The 20583-nt window shown below is 41.2% G+C and overlaps 1 long non-coding RNA gene across 1 annotated transcript; it reads left to right on the forward strand.

The window, feature by feature from the left end:
- The first annotated feature begins 6273 nt into the window (after positions 1 to 6273).
- On the forward strand, positions 6274 to 18949 carry LOC121304627. The gene is made up of 2 exons (XR_005947986.1): positions 6274 to 7594; positions 15014 to 18949. It is a non-coding gene; the product is annotated as an uncharacterized LOC121304627 (long non-coding RNA).
- Positions 18950 to 20583: the final 1634 nt, after the last annotated feature.

The following is a 20583-nucleotide window of genomic DNA, read 5'->3' on the forward strand; positions in this document are numbered from 1 at the left end:
GGGCAGAGGGCTGCATCATGCTTCTGGTAATCCCCGGCAGGGATTAGTGTGCGTGTTCTAGCACTGTGCAGAGGTATTTATTGTGTTCTTAATAGCTCTTTCCCCCGCAAGTGCTTTCAGTACTGAGATGTAGCCCTTGTTTGTGTGACGTATGAGTCTCTACTGCCTCGCTCACAGGTTATATTTCCCGGTCAAGGTGATTTGTAATGTCATTGAACACGAGAAGCGGTAGAGAAAGGATGCGCCCCTATCTCCCTGAGGTCCTGACCGCTCTCTAAAAACAGAGCCACTGGCTACAGGGATGAAAAGGAACACTTTGATAATTGCTGAGATAGATTAAACAGGCAGCACATACCCAGAGAGGCAGCGAGTGTAGTAATGCAGTGTGTCTGTTTCAGATAAGGCTCGGTGATTTATATTTACTGGCACAGCATGCATGCACTTCAACACTCGAGTGCGTTTCTATTAAATTAACACAAACTCCTTGCATGCTGTTCTGGTCCATTACCTACTCGCTGCCTGTATTCAGTGCATTGATAATTGTGCATATTGGTTGTCTCTGCAACCGTCATCTTTCCCTATCTGTTACCAGTTGCTTCGGACCGCATGTAGACTAACCACTGTCTGGGTGATAAAATGGTCTCCCCTCAATTTCCAACTGTGTTGCGCTTTAAATAACGACTCGTGTTCACTTCTTTGAAATCGTTCTAGGAGGTCTTATATACTGCACAGCCTGCTTTAGCCACCGATCGTTCCTAATAAAGTGACCATGTCATGTAGCCAAGGTTAGTTCGTAAATCCTCTTTTCTCCACTAGGTGGCAGCAAACACCAGATCCACGCTTGTCAAAGTGGAAAATATTCACGTTTTTTTTTTTTTTTTAAATCTCTAACCCTAATCCATAACTATAACACTAACTAGGACCCATGTCATGCATATTGATTGCAGTTAGTTGTTAGGCATTGCTTCCTGATTTAAAGGTCGCGCATTCCACTCAGGGTCACAGGCTGACCCCGCATGTGTGCTGCAATTTTAGTAGCAGTGACGGTCACTGCAGCCGGTGAGTATTATTACACTTTATTATGCACAAGCTGTCTGCTCTGACACAGAGCGGGCTTTCAAGAGCCTTAACCAAAACCATTACCTTCCACAGTGCAGCCCAGTAAGCCCCAACCACTGAGCTACTCAAACTTACCGCAATGCAGAAGAGCGCTTTCCCTAACCACTGAGCTCTACACGAAACACGCAGAGCCATCTACAAAAAAGAAAGAAAACAGTGTGTGATTAATTAGGATCTGGTGCGATGTGCCAAGGAGCAGACAGTGTTGTGTGGCTGTGTACATGACCAGACTTTGCTGGGACAGAAACGCTCTGTAATTATCCGTCCTGCCTCTTGACATTCTGGACCGGAGCCGCGTCATCGATTCGCTTGCCTCACGGTGAAAGGATCCTGGCTCTTCGAGTCTCACAGTCTCAGCATTGCTTGGCATTGAGGGACAATCTGGCAGGGATCTGACTCCTGGTCAGCCGGGGTGTGAAGAGAATATTAATCACAGAGAGCCGCCTCGTATCACCCGGTTGGGGATAGAAACGGAGACAGCTCAGCCCGTGACACACTGCAACACAGTATAACACGTAGGAAAACCTGATACTGATGTGACGCATAGTTTGTATAGACGGCTTGCATTCTGTGGTTTATCTTTTTAAAATCAGACCCATTTCACTGTTCTTATGACGGTGTGCTGTTTAAGTCCCGGGAGAGAGTTTGAGTCTCATCTTGGGCTGAAGTAATCCACTGTAAATTGGTGTTTAGTATTGATTTTGTTACCCTTGTTTGCTGTAATCGTGAGCTGGGCATTAAGACGATTCAGGGCAATACTGCCTGCAGTATCTTAACAGAAGCAGTGGTTCCGACTACCAGGTTGTGGTATAGGGAGGACTACCACTAACAAACACTTCCGAGTATATTGTTATAATGCAGCCTTACATTAATAAATAATAATCTTTATATAGCACCTTTCATAGTGGACCACCATCACAAAGCACTTTACAAGATACAAGACTAGGGTGAACGATGCAGTCGCTTACAACAACGTCTCGCCCGAAAGACAGAGCTCAGGGTCACACAATGAGTCAGTGGCTGAAATGGGATTTGAACCAGTGATTTCTTTACCCACTGAACCACACAGCCTCTATGATTGGTTTCTTCCTTTCTGTTTTGAGAAACAGGCCATCAGATCTGGGACAAATATATTTGAGATTTACACACACACACACACACACACACACACACACACACACACACACACACACACACACACACACGTGGGATCCACCCCCTCTATGCTCCCCTGTCTGACGTCACCCACTTACTTTTAATAGCTCTGGAGTAGGTGGGATTGTGCTTTCCTGTTTTATCACAGCAGATACAGGAACAGTGTGTTCCTAACGTCTCAGTGACAATATCAAATGCAGGCAATCCTGCCTTCACCAAATCACTTGTATTCACTTTTTGAAACACACATGCATGCGACTTCTTCTATTGTTCAATAATTGCTACAAAAAAACAAAACATATTCACGAACAGTGCTTTATATTAAGATTTACTGGAATCATTTTGCTAGCTCTTTAACTTCACATTGCACCAGACAGACAAGGCATTATTAAATGCAAAACAATTTGCGAACCAGGTGACAATCTACCTGCAATATGAATGATATGAATCCAGCGAGGCGCTAACAGCTTCCCTGACCAGCAGCTGCACTATCACACACTAACGACTCTAATTAACAAACTACAAATGAGAGAGAAACTAAGTGAGCTCGGCATTGCTAAACCAACACAGAGAGAAACTCTGAAAAAAAAAAACAAACACCTTGATGCTTTTATTTGAGCTGCTGTTTTCCTGAAGACAAATAGCTGCTGACAGGTGCTGTGTCCAAGTGCTGCTAAAGTATCACCGGATTTGCAAGCCAAACGCCACGAGATTCAGGAATATCGTATTGAACTGTCCACAGTTCTGAGTGTAATAATGGTGAGTTAGCAGAGACAGCCCCGACAGGACCATCAGCAGCCCACAGCATTGCCAGCCCGGCAGCACAATGGATTTGGCCTGATATCCCTGTGCTTTGATACTGCAAGGCATTAGTGGTTTGTGAGGATCCCCACACCAATGATATATTTATGAAGATGCTGTCAATACCGTTCTACCAATGGATAATTCCACTGAAGTACACAACATGGCAACAAACAAGCTTTATTTGTGAAGAAAAATAAAAAATGTCCTCTATATAATGAAAAAGCAAGTGGAATCTCCTTTAGTTGTGTCTTTGTGACATTGTGGACCCACAGCTGCAGAATATTGGTAAAGTGAAGAAACCGATATTTGTTTCTAGTATTGCGTTATAAATTCCACTGCGCATATCGCAATGGTCATTTTTACCATAGTTTTCATATTTAATGTTGCAAAAGGGTAGTGTGGCTATTGCTTTGAAATACTGATTGAACAAAAAAACAATTATCTATACATATGCTTTGCATATTACTGTACATATGCTTGCAAAATATCACCTGTGTGAGAGTCTGTGGTGCTTAGACATGACAGGTCCTTGAAAACCCAATCTTCACATTATTAAATGGTCAGTGTCTGATTTGTATTTCTTGCTGGCCTGTGTCAGATTGTTTTGCCTGGACAGTACCATGCTCTTCAGAATAATGAGGAGCACACCCTGCATTTTTGTGCAGAGAGAACCCCCTAACGCTCTGGAGCTTCTTATTAGGCCAGTCTGCTAGGAATCCCACAGCTCCAGCGAGCCAGAGATTGATTACCTGTCTGAGTGTGAGCGGACAGAGAAGATTGGACCAAAAATACAGTAATACAATCCTCCGAGCCTGGGGGATAGCGCACATACTGCAAACTGAAAATGTCAGCAGCCTTTCTTGCTCCTGTGTTGTTGGCCAGTTAACAGCCCTAAAAAAGAGTGTGTAGTGCATTGCACTGTACTGTACTTCAGAGCGCTTTGAAACCTTTTGTTCAAGTCTTGGACATCACAGTTATACTGTATCCTCTGACTCATTGATTAATTTTCTGTTAGCTTTGATCAATCTATGCCCTGAAGGATAAGCCATAGCTGCAATTTTATAGAATTTTACATTATCAGGGAATCTGTATTTTCTCAGTTGTTCATTTTTAAGGGGAATCCTGGTTTGTTCCCCAGTGCTCTGAAATGCTGTTAATCAATCTTGCTTATCCTGGCAGGGTATGGATTGATCAGATCAGCCCTGAAGGGTTCAGCATCAAGAACTGCAGATTTGTACACAAATATAGGATTACTTCACATACAGAAAGGGGATACTGTACCTCTGACTAAACAGCCACAAAATCATTAACCTATAACCCTTATCTGTTGTTCACCTCCATTGGCCGCACAAGGTCTCACATGGGTAGTTTTGAAAGACACACATTATAGGGTTTTTATTCTGATCTTAGTGCTGTATGTTAACATACGCTGTCGGAAATCACGTAGCAGCCTGGTCCCAGCCTGAGGTCGTGTATAAATATATGTACACAAAACGTACCCTGTTCTCATGTATACTCACTAAAGATGTTTATCCTTCATCTTGACAAAAACAATCCAGGACTGAAAGGGTTATCTGCTACTACACTAAATTTGAAGGAAATTCTCAGTTTGCTTGCCTTATTTTCAGGAAGCTGAGGGCTGCATTAATTGAAAGCGAGGCTTGCAAACAGAGAGTGCTTTAACCTAGCGCTGTGCCAGATATCCTGTTTTCCATAACGTGCTTCTTCTAAAACTTTTGGGACCTACACAGCAAACGCTCCAGGTAGCACCTAGAGAATTGTTCTGTTACCTACCGTCTCCTTAACTGTACAGCAGGCAGGCGCGTTGAAATGACTCCGCCTTTTCAACGGCTCACTGAGTGCTAATGCTTCCCTCGTTCCCTAAGGGGAGCTGGCTGAAATATTGATTCATTTCATGGTTCAAGGTGGCAGGTGTAATATTCCTGATAGTTCAGGAGATAGATTGCTTTAGGTTTGCTTGGTGACTCTGATAAAAGTAACCTTGCTGTGTCGCAGAGCAGTGCTTGTGCTAACCACCCATTGAGGGAGGCTGGGAAACCAGGGTGGGGCGGGCGGGGGGGGGGGGGGGGTGACCCAAAGGGGCTGGAGCCTCTGGACCACCCCTAACCACATAGGAACACACAGTCTGGAACAGCTGGAAGATGAAAAAGACATTTACAAAGGTAATATGCGGAATCCGTCAAGGGCTGAGCTGAGAGCTGCTCCTAGTTGATGAAGAGGCTGACAGAGAATGTTCCTAATGAAAGAGACCTTTATAGAATATACTGTCTGTTGGTTTATATTTGGAAAGCCCTGCCCTATATAAACAAAAAATCCATAAATAATACGCATAGTGATAGACAGACAAAGCATGGGTGTACAGTCAAAGTGGGTAAAAGTGGGCAAAAAAAAAAAAACTGAAACAGCTGCAAACTGTAGCACACTCATATTGTCAATAAACTCAGTCTATGTCAATGACAAGTAGTCCCGGCTGGTTGTGGGGGATGGATACAGGAAAATAGCTGCAGGTTGTGCGTGATGCAGCAAAGGTAAATTGTTAATTCTCTCTCTCTCTCTGCTCTGGGATGGACGGTCTGTCTTCACCAGAGAAAGAATCAGAAGTTGGAGCAGGGTGGGGGGAATCGGTGACAAAACGGAAAGGAAATGGTTTGTGACAGCACAAGGCATCACAAGCATTTTATTAAAGATTATTGTAATTTCTTGTTACAGACCACCAGATTGTGCAACCCCCAGGCGATGAGTTCTTTCTACTTGATGTATTGCTGTCTTTTGATAATCCATTAAAAATGGAAGTCAGCCTTCTTTTTTGGAATCCTGGAATTGTAGGGAGTAGTTCTGGTTCTAGATCCAGGGCTGTGATGAGCGCTCTGTGAGGGTAAAAACCAGCTCTGCCCAAGATGAATATCAATAAATCACCATGAAAGATAGATAGATAGATAGATAGATAGATAGACAGACAGACACACAACTGTCTCCCCATCTTGCAACCACTTGCTTCTCGCATTAATAATTCTGGCTCTCAGAGAGCAGGAGAGCGTGTAGGCTAGTGGAGTGAGTCTCAGTGGGGAACTAGTGAATGGTAATGTGCGTGCATGTTGGGGAGGGGGAGAGAGAGAGCGAGAACGAGCGAGAGAGAGAGCAACAGAGAGAGAGAGAGCTATCTAGTTGATGCAGTAATAGTCCTGCTCACAGAGAGAGAGAGAGAGAGAGAGGAGGAAGAAGGAGGCTGCTGTCTGAATCAGCACTTCATTCTTGTCTTTTTCTCTCTCTCTCTCCCTCTCTGTGTCATATTTTCTTTTATTAACTACTAAAGGTGGTGTGGGAGACTGCACTACCTCCATTCCTCTATCCTTCATTTCACATTCTTCCCCCTCGTTCGCTCTTTCTTTCTCCCCCCACCTCGATGCCCCACTCTCTCACGATGAAGAGATGAAGAGCAATGAATAGAGGACATGAAGACAGTGTGTGCTGCAGCGTTGAGAAGGGAGGACATCACACCTGGGTTCAGAGCATATCTCTCTTCGCTCTCTTTTTCCTCCCAACTCTTAGCTCTCAACACAGGCTGCTTTTTCGGCGCCAAGAGCCACAGAGACATGGAAAGGATTATAGATTTTCTTTGAAAATGAATTTGCATGGACTGCTTTATGGACTACCAAAACAAATCAAACAGGAAACTCCTTTCTAAGAGAAATTAAAAGCTTGTAAAAGAAAATTAATTTACTCCTGAAGTAAAAAAATATATATTTCAACGTTGTTTTTTTTAAGCAACTGGAAGAAAGAAAAAAAATTGTTCCTTCAAATTTGACAGATTTTGTATTGAATGAGCACACCTTGTGATTCCTAAGTCACTCTCTTCGAACTGATACTCAAGCATCTTAAAGAAAACTCATTCTTCAGAACAAAAGTGGAAACTACTTTTAAAGACAAAAATACAGGTTTACTTTTCATTCAGCTTTGAAAAAAGTATTTTTTTTTAAATTGGAAAACGGAAAAAACAACCGAAGGGAAAAAAAGTTGATTCTTTCTGTGGCAAACTTATCAAGAACACCAAGTAACCACTCAGCCTAGCCTGTGAGCCATCACAGAACAGAAGAAAAGGCAGAATCTTTTTTTTTCTTTTCTTAACATTTTTTTCCCCAGCGAGGGCACTGTGCCAATTTTTAAAAAGGAGGAGTTCGAGAAAAAGGGGGATTTGGCGACGGCGGGACTTTTTCATTATTTTTTTCCCTCTCTTTATTCACGGAGGCTTTTCAACCGAAGAGAAGGTGGTTAAACTGTAATCCAGTGACGCTTTGTCAGCCAGTGCTTGCTGATTTTCTCATTGATTGGCTGTCTACTTCAGACACTCTCCCTCTCGCTCTCTCGCTCCCTCTTTCTCTCTCTCTCTCACTGTCTTTCTCCGCACTGTTGGTTAGGGTGGGAGCAGTTTTTTTCCCAGCCTAGAGAGTCTAGGAAAGCAGGAAATAAGCAAGTTGAGCGCCATACTTGACAGTAGGTAAGTACATCAAGACTTCTGTAAGTGTTTTTCTTTCTATATAATATTGATTTTATACGTTTCAAACATTGCATGGGGATTGACGTCATTATCCAGTATTTGAACCGTATCGTATACGCAAGCAACCCCCAGGGCCTTAGACTAAATCAAATTGGGGGGGGGGGTTCTTTCTAATGTGATAAATATGATGGAAAGGATTCAAATGAAAGTTGGTTGTGCCAGGAATGGATTCCATCGACGAGGGGAAATAGGACGCCCAGGCAATTTAAAAAAAAAAAATATTATTTATTTGGAAAATAAGCTTGGAGGAATAGGATAGGATGACTATAATGAGTGGCAATAACGTCATGTCACTGTACATCGTATAAACTAAAAACGGGATTCCCGCTTTCAATCCCAGTCATCGTTAATTCATGATGCATTCCGCACTTATTCATATGAACTAGCGATTGTTCTGACTCTGGGCCTCTATTGTCTCCCAACCAACGTGTTACAGAGGGTCCAGAACATAGGAGTTTTATTCAAAGATTTTAAAGGAAACACACTTGCTAGCAGTGAGCTTTTAAATTTGCTTTATATAAAAAATTTGAACAATTTCACCTCGATGATGGCGACTGAATTGCTCGATGAGGTTGCCGCCATCATATTTGTTACAATTTCTGCTGTAGACAACAGCCTGGGAAACACACCCACAATTGATTGTTTCCAAATTGACAGGTTACAAAACACCTTCAATCTTAACAGAGGTCTACAGCACTTTTTTTTTTTTTTTTTTTAAAAAATGTTTTGCATCTTGCCGATTTATAAATATGTATTTTTTTTTACTTTGTAAATTCAAGCAATTCTTAAAACGATTTATTCAACCGGATTTAAGTGAATTAGTAAAATTTGCGTAAAATTGCGTATGTTCCCTCTGTGTTGAATGCTACAGAAATAAACCGCTTTACATCTGAGTTAATATCCAGTACTGTTAAATCTTTGCATGTCACCACAGTGCTTAGCCACAGTGCCATATTGACAGTATATTGTGTGACTCTTAATGAGGATTAATGTTGTGTCAGAGTAAGAGTAATAGAGGCTTGATTAAGGCACTGGAGGTGTTAATCAACCTTGTTAGGGATGGCTAATCCATATTAAAGAAATGTACAGGTGTCTTTAATAGCAGCCCCTGTTTTAGGCAGTGGCAGGGGGGGGACAGACAGGATCATTTTAACGCTGCAGCCAGTTTCTCGCGATCGTGTGCGATTTTACACAAAAATCAAACTCAAGTTGGTTTGCCATGTGGATCTGTAGTTTAGTTATCTTTAAACTCTGCAAGAAGGTGGGTCTGAACAGTAGAAGGTCAAAAAAAAAAAAATAACACCGTTAACCCTTGCAGCGCTGTGGGGTCAACCCTGCTAAACCTGATCCAGTTTGACTCCACTAAAGCATATTCCCTTGTCTGTGAAGCATTTAGAAATGCAGCTACTACACAAACGTAAGCAGTTTAAAGCATTTATAGTGTTAAGTAATAAGAAATGAGTCCTGATAGGCTAAGCTTACAGCTCCCCAGCCAGCTTAAAAAGTATTACCATTCTCAGTGTATTTAATGAACCCTTGTTTAAGTGTCAGTCAGTCACTTCTCAAATGTAGGTAGTCAGTTCGAAGCTACCGGACATCAATCGATGGCCAGGCCTCTTTCACTTGCTATCTTAACGACCTGGCCAAGGAGTACGGTTTAGGTATTCCACACCGTAGCGATTTCAGACCATTATAAAGAGCTTCCAGGAGCAGATTGAACAGGCTAATTCATCATTACAGTACCTCAGCAATAAAGACGTCAAGCTAAACAATAAACAAAAGCCCAGAGGGTTTAAACCTGGCCTGGTGCTTTACTGTATTTAAAGGCTGGCCCTGCGCTTCGATGACGAAAATCAATTGGTTTAGTCAATCTTCTGAATGCGGGTCACTTCCGATACACTTGTCTCAGATTCTGTCATTCAAAACAATACACAATGAGAAAGGGCTATTTTATTTAATGTTCCTTAGCAACAGATTCATCCAAGGAAATGTTTTTTTTGTTTTTGTTTTGTTTTTTAATTTTTACAACAGGATATTAAACAGGTAAAAAAAAATAATGAGGAAAAAGTTGACGATATAAAAAGTTGACTCAATAAAATCAAATAAGATTCTGAGGTAAATCTGAGGTAAAGACAAAAACCTGCAGTTCAATGTAGTAAATCTGCATTTAAATAGAGCAAACTGCTTTGGGAAGGGCAGAAGGAAAAAAAAGCCAGCGTATTTGATGATACATCAGGTACTTCTGAACGGGCCTCTCAGTGAAGGCTTTTCCCATCCTGGATTTCTGGGCTGCCAGCTGAGTGTAGGGGACTCTCTGCCCGCAGTGTAAGCTGTGTGCTTGTAGTACTGTGACTATGAGGAGGAGTGGAGTGGTGGAACACTGTGTGCACTTACCAAATAATCTGCACCAGGGTTTGGGTCAATTCCTGTTTTTCAATTCCAATTCCCATTCTCTTTTAATCAATTCCAACACATCCTCGATCAAAACGGCAATTAGCAGTGTTCAATTAGCTTCTCACAATGACAGCAAATTACTTCACTTGAGGGCTCTGTTAGCCAATTAAATTGGCATCAAATGAAAGCAGTTGAACAATCACAACAATTATGTCTCTGAAATACACCTCCTTTTCAAACCTCAATAGATATATAGTTCGTTAGTAGGAGGTGGAATCATTTCTGCTGAAACTCTTCATTTTGTGTTCAATTACCAGCTAATCACTGGTGGACTCTTGTGTGTCATAGTGTGTCGGAGTGTGAGTGTGTCGCTAAGGAGTGTGCGTGCTGTGTGTGTGGGCACCCTTGATTGTTCGAGACCTCCCTGACTGTTAACACTCCCACATCTTACTTAGTAATTCACTGCTGCAGAAGCACCTACATACTGAGTGTAGTCATAGCTGTACGTCAGGCTGGGCCCACGGAACCAGGACCTGGATTAGCTCCCTGTGGAGGCATCTGGTTCTTGTAAGGGGAAGAGATTTTAGCCTGCACTGGGTATCTTAACAATAATAAAAAAAGACAGCCTACAGGAAATAAACACAAAGTAATGTGTCTTTTCTTTAAATAGAAAATAACGAATGCCTTTAAAATTGAACAGAAAGGATAGAATGAGAGTCTTAGTTTTATTTCACATTCAGCTGAAAGCTCAGCAAAAATTTTGTAGCCAAAAAAAAAAAACCTCTTTGGGGGAAAAAAAGAAGCAATGTAACCTTGGATCCCAGGCTTGTGTTTCGTTCCAGCCCACGTGACTGAATTACTTATTGTGAAAGGGGCCTCGGTCACAGTCCTTCTGTTTAAGAAAGAGAGGGAGAGAGGGACAGAGAGAGGGGGGGGGCTAATTAAACAAGGACTAGCGAGGAAACCAGCAGGGGTAGAACACGTTAATAACAAGCGGTGACACCAAGCTCCAGAGCCTAATCGCACAAATCACAGAACACACAACACAGCTGTTATGTGGAAGTCATTTCGGTTTGTCGTTCAGAACCTGTGTGCACCGCCTTGGGGTGAATGTGGCTCTTATAAAATGTATAGCATATTTAAAAAAAAAACATGGCAAACCACTGCAATCCATTGTAATAATATATTATTGTAATAGTATATTGCAATATACTCTTACAATAATATCCGTGCGAATGCTGCTGAGCTGGCATGGGGTTGAGCACGCAGGCACAGGGACAGCAGGCAGTGCAAACACAGCTGTGATACAGAGAGAAAGAAGACTTAGGAGAGCTGAAACATCAGTACAGTCTGATCTTGCCAGGTTTTAGAAGCTAAGCAAGGTTGGGTTTCAACAGTACTGGACCTTTGAGGTGAAGCAGGTGGTTTATGAAGTGATACAGCCAGGCACTCTTCCCTCTGGATTATGGAGTAATCGTTGCCCCAGTATTGTGGGTGCTGTGCTGACGGATAATGCTAAACCTGTCCAAAGATCCAGCTTTATTTTTAAAAGAAGATCACAAATGCTGGCCTGGGTTTTCCGGCAGTATACCTCCTGGTTTCTTAAGGACTCATTCTCCTACAACCGTCATAACCCTGAATTGCCCTGCTGCTTATATGTGGCGCTTCTTCTCGTTAAAATAAATCAAAGAAAGTAATACAAAGTTTTAAAAAAGCATGTGGGTTAGTGGAGATTGATCTCTAAGTGCCTCTCTGTGGCTGGTAATCCACACGCAGTGAGGCAGTGTCCCTGAAAGCGCTGGTCTGGAGAGCCCTACAAAGAGCTTTGTGCCCCCGCGGAGTGGAAAGTGGCTCCTTCAATGGGCGCTTTGTTAAGCGAGGGCTGAGAAGCAGCGTGGAAACAGTGAGCACTGATTGACAAATACCTGCCCTCCCAGAGCCTCACATGTATCTCAGACATGCACGGAGCACAGAGTCCACGAACACTGTCTCTTTATTCAGCTCTTTGTCTCAGGACAGTTTTTGACCCCCTCCCCTTTCTATTTATTTTTTCGCGGATGGATTACAGCAGAACAGAGTTTGAAGTTACTGGTTCACCTGCCTTACCTGAGGATGTGATTCATAGTGCGAGTACAGAGTCCGCTATTATGCCACGTATCATATTCTTTGAGGATGAACAAGAAGTCCTTAGTTCTTTGGCATCAGCCAAGCACATCTGAGCAGCACTAATGTGCCAGTTTATTTCAGGTGAGTCTGGCTGCCATGTGGGCACAATCTAGTTCTGACATCGTTCTGACTATCTCCTGAGCTGGATCTCTCCCATCTTCTGTAGTTACAGTATGTCTATCCTCACAGAAGCTCTTCATGTTAAATTCGGCTGGATTTTTCGGTGCCATTACCAGTTTCTGTAAGCCACCTTGGATAAAGATGTCTGCTAAATAAAAATGAGCATATAGATTACCTTGCTCTCACTGTTGTTAACGTCACTTTTCTATGCTTTTACCGTAGTCTACTGCAATACACTGATATGAAGAATAGTGTTTTGAGCGTGTGTGGTTGACTGCAATGAGATCTAGATGGGATTGTATTTTTTTTTATCTTGAATATTCTGTCATGAAGATATTTGAATTCTTGTGAATTATTGTTGCGCTGTGTGATAATGATATGCGCTTCTGGAATTGATTTCATTTTTTTTTTTAAGTTTAAAGAAGTGATGCAATTTTAAACAAAAGTCTGGACAATAAGACTTTGTCAAAGTTTAAAATTGAACCCAACGTCCTGGCTTGTACTCTACAACAGTTCACAGCTCTTGTTCTTGTGCAGAGTTTTTGAGCTCCTGAAAGTTACACGACTGGTCGGGTTGGAATTCCCTCTGGTCATCCACAGAGCAGGGATATAATGACAGTATGGGGCTTCTCAAGAACTTCCAGAGGCCAGGTTGCTAACAGTCCACCCAGGGCCAGAGGGCCGTTTCTGTTAGGGGGTGAGGGATCACTTCAATCTCGGTTTGAGTCTACCTGCAATTCTCCTCACTGAAGGTCTGGATTATTATTATTTTTTTTTTTTTTGAAAGTCGCACCCTTGCCTAAGCCTAGCTAGGGACCATGGTCTGGGCATCATGCATGAATAAAAATGTCGGTCAGTTATCTCGAGGGTTTGGTCGCTGCTGTGTTTTATGGCTTTCTATTCCTATGTGATTTTGTGTCATATCTCATGTAGGGTTCAAAGCCACTGGATACAGAGCGGAAATTCAGCCAATGGGAGACTTTCTAACCATCATAATAAAATGACCAGAACATGTTGAAAACCGCCTCCCATTATGATCCCGGTGCGTTACCCTGCACAACCGCTCGCTGACCCATTGGCAGACCACGGCATTACCAGCAATGGCACCGCAATGGATCAAACAATACGCAGTAGCCCAATGGTCTTGAAATGGAACTATGATAATGAATTAGATAATCAGCATGTTCTGGATCGTATCAGTACAACAGTAGACATTAGAATTGAGGTAAAAATCTAATAAAAATTAATATTGAATAAAACTGTGTAAGGAAACACACACACACGAACGCACGCACACACACACACGGTATTGCTTGCTGATGTGAGCAGAGTAAGTCTCGGAGAAGCAGCCCAGAGCGGAGATGCTGAATCAGGTTATTTTTAATGAACACTTGCTTATTTATCATGACCGGTCTTTAAATTAGACACTCTGGGAGCTGCTGATGGGATTTACAATGCCGGATCGTTCCTTCGGCTCTAATTACCCTCTGGGAGTGATTGTACTGGATGGATGAAACAGAGAGGAAAAGGGGAGAGAGAGATTGTGAGATTGAACGAGAATACGGAGCCCTGCACAGCATTAAGTGTTTATTAATCTGCTCATTAATTACTTCCTTGTGCAGTCTGCTTCATCATAGAAATTTCATTTTAAAATAAATGTGGATGTTCATTTACTTGGCTTCATAATATGTGTTGGGTTCAAATCTAACATATTTGCTATTGAATTTAATGAACTAAGCATCAATTAAGGGTACATTTAATATCTAATCCTATTGGAGATTTAAAAAAATATACGTGTGAATCAAGCTGTTTCGTAAGAAATTACTTTTGAATTTTGGCTATTTATGTTGCATTATTTCCACTTCTCACCCGAAGAAGATACTTGCTTGTGTATATATATATATATATATATATATATATAATATATATATATATATATATATATATATATATATATATATATATATATATATATATGTATTATATTATAGCTGAGCCTATTAAAAAGATATCACTATAAATACAACTTGTTCAGAAGTTCTGTATGAATGTCCAGCACAAGTTGGGTTAAAAGTTTTATTTAAACAAATGGATTTAATCATGTTCTATTTTATCATTTCAATTAAGCTTTGCATTTTCAAATGAGTAACATATGTTGGCTCCATACGGACCACAGATAGAGTCTGGGGAGCGAGAATCACACATTCCTCCTCCATATATATACAGTACAGGCGCTGTGAAAATAACCCCAGTGGGAGGGCAAAGCTCAGCTGCAGCCTATAATCAATAGAGAGAAAAAAACTCACACACAGACTTTTCGTTGTGTTTTTGTGCTTGGAGGCCAAACTCATCACTGTGTACAGGCAGTGGTAAGATATCTTCACCTTCCCTGGACTGGATATATCTTACCACTGCCTGTGCACCCTTTCTCTTAGGGGGTGAGTGAGCAGTTCAGTCTCCATGCCTCAAGCCTGCCCTGGACTGGAGGGAGCACCCTTTCTCTTAGGGGGCTGAGGGAGGGAGCAGATCAGTCTCCATGCCTCATGCCTGCCCTGGACTGGAGGGAGCACCCTTTCCCTTAGGGAGTGATAGCTGGAGGAAGGGAGGGAGGGAGCGCTTGTGTCAGATGCTGTCCAGATGTTGCGTGGCTAAGCTGACCCGTCTCTTGTCTCTCTGCAGGTGTGACCTCCCTGGCAGCAGCAGCGGGCGATGTCCGGGTTCACTTTCGCCTGCTTCTGCGGCCTGCACAGCTTCTGCAACAGGAAGCGGAAAAAAAAACAAGAGCGGCAACGTGAGCAGGAGACGGTGGTGTGACTGAGCCACGCGCACCTGCTGGGGGTGCCACTGAGCTCTCCCTGCCCCACCCTGCTGTCAACTCAAACCACACTGCCCTCCAGTGACTGCTCAACAGAGAGCTCAGTGCACTGCGATCACCCAGGGGCAGTGAGGGAGGGGTTTGTAACCTCCAAGGTGAGGTCACCAGGTTTGTTACCACAGTGATTTCAAATCCTAGTGCTCGGGGAAACCACTAACCAAAGCCCATTAGGGTTGCCACCTATCCCTGTCTTCCCTGCATAGTTCTGGTTTTCTGGAAGGCACCCCAGGATTTCAATATGCCTTCCCAGGACACTAAGAGTTCCTGGTTTTTAAAATGATCCCGTTTTTAATCTTATACTTCCATATAGATATACTACAGCAATGCCAGTACTGTAAGTTAGATCAATCAAGATCTTATATCATTGCTGCAATAGATGCACTATATTAATTGGTTGTCAATACTACAATTGTAATGTTATCAGTGTTACCTATTGGATGGCTGTAGGATTTCTAGACAGTTTAAACTTTTAAAACCGTTCTGTTCAGATGTCCCAGTTTTTGTGCCTCGGAGGTGGTAACCCTAAAGCTCATATGCCAGGCAATTTTTACAAAACTTTTTCTGGGACATTTTAAAGCAAGTGGTCGCCTACAACAAGGTGCTTCGTAAGTATGTAGAAGCACCATGCCCAAAAGTTGCCTCATGTTTCATGGGCATAACTTGAAGCCATAATAAATGCAAGGCCAGTGAAGAACAGGCAGCTTGTTCCTGCTACTTTTAAACGAATTTGCTGGTGTTGCCATTCATAGGACAAGCAAAGATCAAGTGATAAAAGTCATAATTCGTGGTTTGAGAATCTCAAATATAGCTGCTTTTAAAGGTGCCAGAAAAACCCTGGAAAGTTGTCTTGTGTTTTTGGCTAATGTCTTCGAGTAGAAGTACTCTATAGTGATATAATTATAATTGAACACATTTATTTCCAGGATCTGTTCAAAGCTTGAATTCACTCATTTAACAAAGCCTCAACATTATGCCTATACTGTGTGTACATTGTGATATATGATTTCATATAAAACATACCGCTTATAAAGGTTCTCTGTGGTATTGTGTACAACAGCAAAAGCACGAAGATGCAGGGAAGGATGGTAAAAGACAAAAAATATGGTGTAACGTTTACCATGGAAAACCTTTATAAGGGCAATAAAACAAATTATTCTTCAAGCTGACGGTTCATGCAGAATGCAGGCAATTTTATCTGCAAAGGAAAGTACCTAATGAAATGCATGACTGAACAAACTAATACAAGTCCTGGTTGAAAGCTGCAGTTTGCTAGTGGTTCCTCTGGACTGGGGTTAGGGATCACTGTGCTTAAGCACACAGGATAAAGGTCTGGAGTTTTAAAATAATATGTTAGTGTCTGTACAGCATTGCCATTGTCCTTTAGCAGTTCAGTTATTCCAATACTGGGGTCTATTTAATTGATTCAATGCAAGCTCTGGTTAAGCATTCAATTATTTACTTTTAAAGACAGTCCCACACAATGCTGGATATGTGTCAAAATCCCATTCTTTTAAACAGTATGATCAAACTAAAGAAAGATAAAAAAAAAAAAACACACACACACACACACAAAGAAAAACATATTGGGAAGACAACCAGACTGATCTGAAATGACAGCATTGCGGGAGTAGACTTAATGTCACAGATAGCTAGCAATACAAACGTGCGCGTGCGTGTGTGTGTGTGTGTGTGTGTGTGTATCTGTGTGTGTTTGTAACGTCAATCTAACACCCTTCATTCACAATCACGTTTTTATTATAGTGTGAGTGGAGTCTGACGATATTGGTCCACGGCCATTTGTGCTGGATTCGCAATGTAAGACAGCACTGTACTTCACATTCACGTTGGACTGTAAAAAAAGTTCTGTCTGTGGATCCAGCATTATTGCACGCTTTCCAAAAACAATTCCTGTCTTCTCCATTTAAACGGTGATCGATGTCAGCTTTCTTTTGTTTTATAGCGTAATATTAATACTTAGATTTAATATGAATGTGCATGAAAGGTGCTCAAATGACCAATTCTCCAGTTAGAATCGGTTTTAAATGTTATATAACCTATTTTACCTTTGCGCACAGCACATCCTTGTGGCCATGTGATGCCTTGCGAATTTTCGATTACATGTCAGCTTATTTTCAATTGGCAAGGTCCTGAAAGATCTTCCATGTTCATTTTACAAAGGTTACTTTTAAATATCTCAGGATCAGCTTTCCTGCATGTCTCCAACTGCAAATTTATGGCACCAGGTTTCTGAATCAGCACGTGTCTAATCATCTTGAACCTGTTTATAAGCTAACCAGATTTTTACAATTATCCCACCCCCCCCAAAAAAAAACAACATACTTATTTGCATTACCTAATTCAAGAACCTGCAGGTTGGCCCTTGAGGGGCCACCTGGGGCCCACAGGCTAAAGACTGCACAATAAACTGATTAGCATTATTGTAATGCCTTTAGACGAGAATAGTATAGGGGTTCTGTGCACAACAGTATCACAGCAGAGAACCTTAATAAGTACATGGTCTGTATAGGCTAGTGCAGTGCCCTATAGGAGAGTACAGTACATTACAGGGCTTTATAGTTAGAATGAATTGTATACTAGCTTTAATATTATACTTAGAAAGATTATTGCAATCTATAGCAGCAGCCTTATACTGGAGGTATAAACTTTACCAGGTATACAAGAAAAACAACACCTTGTTTGAATAAATATATATTGCAGAGTTTGTTCTGTCCGTATGCAGTATATTGTTGTATCACTATATTAGTCTGAAACTGCAATAAGGCTGGCCTGCTGTGAGTGTCTTTGCGTTGAGATTGACAGTGATTGATATCTTCAATATATTTCAATTGAATCTAAGTGAGCCAGGGCAAAAGACAAACCTGTTTCCCTTTGAAATCAACCCAGTTATGCATTGCACCCCTGCCTAATTTGCACTGTTTACATTTCACTTAATCTTTAAAAAGCCACCCTGTCTCTCCGCATCTAGCCTATTATATCCATTTATGTGCCTCATTTGCATCATTCCTCTAATGGTTTCAAGGGAAGCAATGCCTCTCAAAATCTCAAAATGAAAAAAAAAATTAAAAATGATATATATAGTTTATATATTTAACCAAACCCTATATTAACAGCAGCATTGTCCACAGCACTGGCAATGACCGGTGGCGTAGTCTGAGCCCTGGTTTTAATTGGAGCAGCAGCTCATAACCTCCCACCCCTGCTGAGGCACAGCTGCATGCTTGATTATGAGTGAAGTGTTGAATAATGGCAATCGTATTCGTATTCAGTTTTCTGAAGGAGATTTTTAAAAGTGACCAGTAAAAAAAAACAAATAAATAAAAAAAATTCCATCACAACGGTAGAACAAATTTAAAATCTTGAGCAGCATGTTGTTGACTGCGGGAGTTCTGCTGATTGGAAACACCTTTCAGCCTGTACCAGATAAACTACTATTCCCAGAAGACACTGCAAACCCAGAGGCCTGCTCGGTATATCGTTACTTTGTTCATCGTCTGTTTAAGTTTGGCGAATTAAGTCTATATAGGTTGCTTGATTTTTTTTTGTCTGCTTTTTCCTGCGGCAACAACTTTGTTCCGAAAATCTTTTATGCAAAGTATGTTAGCGACGTGGTCTTGAAATCAAAATGCTATATCAATTTTGTATACAGTCCATTTTCAAACGCGCGCTGAGAATGTGTAACAGTTAAGTATATTACAATAAACCATGATGTGTTACTGTCATCTTTTCTCTGTTGATTAGTGGAGAAAATGCGTTTAACAGCCAAACTGGGGTAAACCTGTTTAGACTGCACTTGTAGATCTCTTACTATGCACTGGTCTGCCCTGATCTACACACCACTTCACTGAATCCTCAGCTAAAGCACTATAGTGTCATTGTAGATATATTCTCTTGTAATGCTCAACTTGTTGCATCCTATTTCATTTAGCATTTTAGTAGTATATTATTTGCACTTACTGTAAACTATACAGTATTTAAATATTGCAATGCAACCCTGTACTCCCCTGTAACACCTGTAAGTCGCCTTAAATAATAATAATAATAATAATAATAATAATAATAATAATAATAATAATAATAATAATAATACAGTGTTGTCAGTCTGAATTAATGATATGATTCTACTGCTGCTGGGATCTTGACGCCATCATCCTTTTTTTCTGCCACTGCTTGAAACCCAAGCTAAGCAGCCAAAGCAAAAGAAAAAACCCACCGAGAAAATGTCCCCTTTATAGCTTAGATCAAAACAGTAAACACAAACTAACATATTCCATCCAAGTACTGACTGGAGCGGAGGTTTATACTGGAAAAACCCTTTGAATTGTTGCCCACTGTGTGTCATTCTGTCAACCCAAGTGGTGTTGTCTACTATAAGAGGAACGCCACAATCAATATCAGTTTATTAAACTCTTATTTATTAAACTTTTATGAAAAATTATTCATCCACAGGAATCTGTGATGTGGCTGGCCCGCCGTTTTGTTTATTGTCGCATGGAGTCCACTCAACTATAGCTATAGCTTTTTTAGAGAAACAACCCAAATTATTTTGCGTCATGTGACCCTGCATTAACCAACTGGGATTGAATCTCAAGTTTAATAAAAATGAGTGTGGATATTATTCTGAGCAGTAGTGTCATTGTTTCTTCATGCTGAGTAAAATACTGACATACATGTTTATTTTAGGGATGAACAGTCTGATTTTGTTTCCGTTTTACATCTCAGCCTTTTCTTGCAATGCACCAGGTGTACCTGTGAACTACTGAACTTGCTTAGTGTTTCAAGGAAGCAGTCAATAAAGATACTTTTGTGTAAGTGGACTGGTCTGTTTGTTTTTTTTTATTACAATGCTCAAATATAACACACAACAACCAGACCCTGCTCTCCCATTGTTTTATATGGAGATATGCCGTTCCATTATTAGCTAATAACAGACCTTCAATAAAGCATGGCTGAAAGACAACACTAATTTACGATACCTAATGCAATGGATTCTTGCTTGCCAAGACTGTTCTTGGTCAGTTCCTGGTATTCCTCTCAGAACACTACAGCCTCCTTTGTTTCAGGGTGTAATAAACCAGGTTCAAGGAGTGTCCTTCACCTACATATTCAGAAGCAATCACAGTTTGCTATTTCATACAATAACTGCTAATGTCTCTTTTCCAGGATGCATGAAGAACACTTGAAATCTTCACAAGCAGTTTGCCCTTATATATGCATTGAGGTTATTAAGGGGGTTGTGTGTGTTGGAAGGGGGGGAGGTTAGGTGATAAAGCCAACCAATGCAAACGATTTGCTGCTGCTCCAGAATTTGAATCTAATTTTAGGTCTCTATAACAACTTCATGCACTAAGTGCAG

The sequence above is a fragment of the Polyodon spathula genome, chromosome 39, assembly GCF_017654505.1.
Source record: "Polyodon spathula isolate WHYD16114869_AA chromosome 39, ASM1765450v1, whole genome shotgun sequence".
Lineage (NCBI taxonomy): Eukaryota > Metazoa > Chordata > Actinopteri > Acipenseriformes > Polyodontidae > Polyodon > Polyodon spathula.